The following is a 6,000-nucleotide window of genomic DNA, read 5'->3' as shown; positions in this document are numbered from 1 at the left end:
AGTAAGGCAGCGGCTGAAAAATTTTACCCATTGTCTGATGATGCAATCCGATAATGGATCGCGAAAATTCGCGAAAGGTGAGTGCTAAGTAAAAACAAATTATTGACGCAGTGGTCGTTGTTCTTTTGACGACATAATAATACTCCAATATCCTATGCAAACGTAGGCTTCCGCGGCCGTTGTCACAGTGAATAATATTCTTCTGGGTTTGAGGCCGCATTGTCATCTATAAAATTCCGACTTTACGACGACTGCTGCAAGGCGCCTTTCTCAGGATGTACTGTTATTGTACACCCGGAGGAAGGCGCCTTTCATCAGTCGCTGAAACGTCGGAATTTTATAGACGACAATGTAGCCTCAAACCCAGAAAAATATTATTGACTCTGATATCCTATATTTGGTTGAAACGAATAATTATTTCCCAGTCTCAGAATCAATGGTAGTATAAAATAAATAACAAGTATAATGATCACTTGTATAACAACAATGTACATGAACTTGAGATATATAAGTAGAGCACTATCACTTTTCAAACAGAAACACTTTCCAAAATTGTAAAAATGTTATTACATGTGGCTCATCATAGCCGCTGAAGGCAAGGATGTCACGAATTTCTTGGCATTTCTACTGTTTCCTCCTGCTCTGCAAATTTTCTAGTTTTGCCGTATTTGTGATGCTAATTAGAAGACGGTGCGTTTATTTCCTTAAATTTTCTAGTGTGCGTGTTAGTGGAATACAAAGGAAGATTTCGTTCCTTCTAAAATGATCAGTTCTTCACACATTTACTCTCGTAAAAGTAGAAGAAAGACATTTCCAAGCGGCAGTCGTATAGCTGGTCGTTAGTCATAAGTTGACGAACTGTAGGATACAATGTAACGGAAATCATACACACGAAATAGCTTCGAAAATCAGATCTGTAATTTGTACCGAACCAATGTTTTATTTCTTTTAGCGACTTAAGTAGATTAAACGCAAACAAAGGCACAGATGACGCTCAGTGGAAAAGATGATGTTTCCGTAGAATTTTACTTTAGATGGTTCAAATGGCTCTGAGCACTATGGGACTCAACTGCTGAGGTCATTAGTCCCCTAGAACTTAGAACTAGTTAAACCTAACTAACCTAAGGACATCACAAACATCCATGCCCGAGGCAGGATTCGAACCTGCGACCGTAGCGGTCTTGCGGTTCCAGACTGCAGCGCCTTTAACCGCACGGCCACTTCGGCCGGCCTTTTACTTTAGATTTACAATCAGAAGACATCCGCAATTTGAAATGTCTTGGTCTGATTCGTCGGCTTCAGTTTCTGAAAAGAACTTTATGAATGAGCGTTTCTACTCCAAACATGGCACTGCTCACCCAACAACGGAGTGCAACACAAGAAAAAAACGTGCCCGCTGTTCTTTGATACCGCTGGTGCCGACTGAAGCGAGATATCAAACAATTTTCCCTGATTCATATGTGTCCTCTTACCAACTACTATAAACGTTACTGGCACCTTCATTTGTGACATTTAGTTTTTCCTTGCAAAGAAATGCAGTGCGCAGCAGAATTAAAGTACCACTTTTTTCGTAACGCCGTTGTTATCTCCCACAGCGATTCAGAAGCTCAAAACTTGGCTCAAAGGTGCCTACAACATTCCTCTGTAATCGTGCAAATGGCTTGGTTCAAATGGCTCTGAGCACTATGGGACTCAACTTCTGAGGTCATTAGTCCCCTAGAACTTAGAACCAGTTAAACCTAACCAACCTAAGGACATCACACACATCCATGCCCGAGGCAGGATTCGAACCTGCGACCGTAGCGGTCTCGCGGTTCCAGACTGCAGCGCCTAGAACCGCACGGCCACTTTGGCCGGCAATCGTGCAAAAGTGTAGCACCCAGTGACGTCCGCCTCGGGCTCGGCAACGTTTCAAACAGTAAGATGTCGAAGAAACAGGCCAGGGCTCAGAATTTCGTGTGACGTTTAAGGTGGGTTAATGGTGTCACACTGGCAACAAATTTGACCACAATTCTGCCCAACACCAGAGTGGACGTGTCACACGGTGCAAAGGTCGTCACACGCCCTCTTCCTCAAATATAACCCCTTCTTTTGACGCCTCTGGAATGAAGGTCAGAACTCGAGGCCCAACGTTGAAATCACGCCGTTTTCTTAGGAGCGGCTGAGGACAACATTTCAGACACACCGCCGCTCACAATCGACGCGAGGAGTCCTCTGTGGGGCGGGATGTAACAGAAGAGGCGTCAGTGAAACCACACCTTTCATTGGAGCGTTGATTCCCACACAGTTCGCGGTCGAAAACGATAGTTCGCAGTGCACTGAGCAGCAGGAAAACTTTATTGACAACCTTCGACATCGCTGACCCTCCCCCCCCCCCCCCTCCCGCTGGAAAGCTGCTAGTAGGCAAGCGGAATCGGAAGGGTGTCGGGTGTCGGGTGTCATGGTGTTGCCTGCGGTTTTTGTCTGTGAGGTACATTTTTAGAGTGCTCATCGAAAGCGGGCGGTCGACACCAAAGTGTTGCAGAACTAGGTAGAGGGGGAAGGGACCTTAAAGGAACCGTTTTATTCATGCACGTGTTAATATCGCAACCCTCCGTGATCACGCCACGTGAACTGAAAAAGCGTGAACACCCCTTCCAGCTTCGTATCGCGTTCGAATTTCGTTGCAAGGCCGGCCGGAGTGGCCGTGCGGTTCTAGGCGCTACAGTCTGGAGCCGAGCGACCGCTGCTGTCGCAGGTTCGAATCCTGCCTAGGGCATGGATGTGTGTGATGACCTTAGGTTAGGTTTAATTAGTTCTAAGTTCTAGGCGACTGATGACCTCAGAAGTTAAGTCGCATAGTGCTCAGAGCCATTTTTTTTCGTTGCATGATTTTGAACGGTCCGTAGCGGTTCCAACCTCTACACCAGAGCAAAAAGCGCTGTTACACTGTCCTCCAAGTGGGTGCGATCACGTTCAATGGAGCTGTGGGAACACGATGTCTTTATTCAAGCACTGAAGCATCCGGGGGTGTGGAAGCTGTCAACAAATTCGTCCTGTTGACCATCGCACTGGTAACTGTCGTCGTCGTTGTTGTTGTTGTTGTGGTCTTCAGTCCTGAGACAACCTTTGATCCAGCTCTCCATGCTACCCTATCCTAGACCGCGAAATGCGTGTGAATCGCCCTCCCAAGCGAAAGGGCGGTTTCATTGACTCTTCTTATGCCACACCCTGAGGCCTTTTCGTTTCGATTATGAGCGGTGGCGTGCCTGAAATGTTTTACTCGATCACCCATAAGAAAACCGTAAGATTTCAACGCCGGGCGTTAGGGTCTTGACGTCATTCGCACGGCGTCAAAAAGAGGCGTGAAATGTGAGTAAGAGAGAATGTGACGACCTTCACATCGTGTCGGACTTCCGCTGTAGCTTTGGGAAGAATTGTGGTTAAATATGATGCCAGCGTGGCATCGTAACCAACCTTACACCTCACTTGAACTTTTGAGCTCTGGCCGTTTTCTTGCTGTCTGAAGCGTCTCCGAGCCCCAGGGTGACGTCATAGAGCCCCACGCCTTTTCACCATTACAGAGGGAGGTCGTAGGTATCTTTGAGCCAAACTTCAAACATCTATTTCGTAATGGGAGGGAAGTACGGTGTTTAAAAGAAGTGATCCTTTAATTGTGTTGCACAATTTGTCCTTTATTTGTAACTGAACTCATAAATTTAAATGACTACGCTCACGTGGGGGTTACTACAGTTATCCAATATTGGCAGACATACTTGGTGGAACACAAACTGAAATACACAGTACTGATGTTTGTAATATTTCTGGATTATTCAGCCATCATATTAGGCTCCAGGAAGCTATTTCCAGGGCAGTGGAGATGCAAGAAGCATAGAGATGACGCAATGTGGGATGAGGTACCTGTGACAGATGTTAGATTCGGTACCATTCCCGTGAGAAAGACCGTCTGCATGATGATGCTGCTCTGTGATTGGCTGCTGTGTTCGGCGGTAGGGCGCCAAAACGTTAAACTTTAGTTGCTATTACTAATTAAACCTGTCATCCAAATTACTTCATTTTTTTTAAATAAACGTCTCTCAACAGCCAGCTATCAATCAGTCATTTCAAAATTATTAAAATCAAAGTATTAACACCACAAGAGACTGACGATATTACTGCCGATGCACTTCGGTGGCTTTCGGGTAACGCCTTGCTGGCTTGGAGCGCGAAGTGTCTCGGGCAGTCCGGCTCTCCAGTTCTGACCGTTCCAGTAAACAGACATGTTGCCTGTTATAGCAGTATTTGTTTCATGCAATTTTATTTACTACAGTTCCGACCGTCGCTAGGTACAGACATGTTGTCTGTAATAGTAGTATCTGATTCATGTAATTTTGTTCTCCAGTTCCGACGGTTCCAGTAGACAGGCATGTTGTCTGTGGCAGGATGTATTTCATGTTATTTTAGCCAGATATAATGACTGTGGAAAGATATGTTCAATACGTTGTGATCAAGAATAGTTTCTTGTGTCTATATCAATAAAAACGCGAGTGGCATCCCAAATGAGTTATAGTTTATTCGCAGCAGCAGTTCCTTGCGAAGTTAATTTCAGCCTCAAGAAAAAGAATCCACGACCTGCGTGCTGTTTTCTGCGCTGGGGACATCATCATGATGAAGACAGCAGGTTAGTGAAGTGTACAAGAACTTATGTATTCCACACAAGGCAGTGGAAACAACTAGGCACCTCACGTGTACTGCATGCACAGTACTAATGTGTTCAGTGACCCGTCATCTGCAGTAATGCAGAGGAGGTAAAGAAGGATGAAAGTATTAACACTATCTCACTTTTATTCCTTTTATCTTGCCGTATGTTTCACAACAATACTTTTTTTATGTTTCGTTATGAACCGCCTTTCGGTTTTCTACACCAGCCTCAGGCAACTTAACACTACACAGAGACCCCACACATCAACGAGAGCTTTCATCTATAAAAATATTGTTTTTCCGCCGATATGCGATCCATTTTAGAACAATATAGGAAAAATAACATAGTTTGTTTCTCGATTAAATGTACTGCAAAATGATCACACATCTTTGAGAAAATAATCTTTGTACAATTCACATTAATATTTCTGCTCAGCATTTAGCTGTCTGACGATGGTCCAGAAAACCAAAACTCGGTTTACAACTAAATGTAACAGAGATATTATTGTGGAAAATTGTGTTTCACTTTTAAAACTATTACATTTTCTTAGTAAAAGCAGAAAGAACATGCCCTTCATGTTTACTCGTTTTACAATATAAATACCTCGGTGTGTTATGCAATTAGTCTGAGTTTCACTTCAAAGTCCCTACGAGAGCGATACGAAAGGCCTGATAGTATCTCTACAATATGTTTTAAAATTGATTTCAACTCTGTCGATTTAACTAAACAACGAAGGATTACAATAACCAATACTGCTAAATTAAATTGGAATAACAATATCGAAAATAAGGAAAGCGAACAAAAGACTGCGTTTTATTGGTAGAATACGCAGAAGAAGCAACAAATCTGCTAAAGAGACTGGCTACACTACATTTATCTGTCCTCTTCTGGATAACTGCCGCATGATATGAAATCCTTACCAAATATGACCTATGGAAGATATCTAAAACCAAAGAAAGGCTGCCTATTTCGTATTCCCGCGAAACATACAGGGTGTATTGCAAGATAAGTGCAGACATGACGACGGTTTACTAAACAACATGATATCAGTATTTACGTCATTTTCAGACTAATAATTATAACTATTGCAAGTCACATTGTTTCAGGTTGGTTAGTAAAGTATGTGTAGCCAGAGCAAGCCACTAAGGCTTGTTTTGCTCTGAGCAGCAAGTCACGTGTTGTCGTGTGTACGCAATATGGTTAGTCAGTACCGACAGGCGTAGTTCGTATAGCGGAGCAGTTACGGCTGCTCAAAAGACATCAGGTCGTAAATTTCGTGATGTGCTTGTGGGAAGACTGTTCGATGTAGGGAAAAAAGA

Source organism: Schistocerca nitens, chromosome 6 (assembly GCF_023898315.1).
Source record: "Schistocerca nitens isolate TAMUIC-IGC-003100 chromosome 6, iqSchNite1.1, whole genome shotgun sequence".
Lineage (NCBI taxonomy): Eukaryota > Metazoa > Arthropoda > Insecta > Orthoptera > Acrididae > Schistocerca > Schistocerca nitens.
This window is presented reverse-complemented; position numbering follows the sequence as displayed.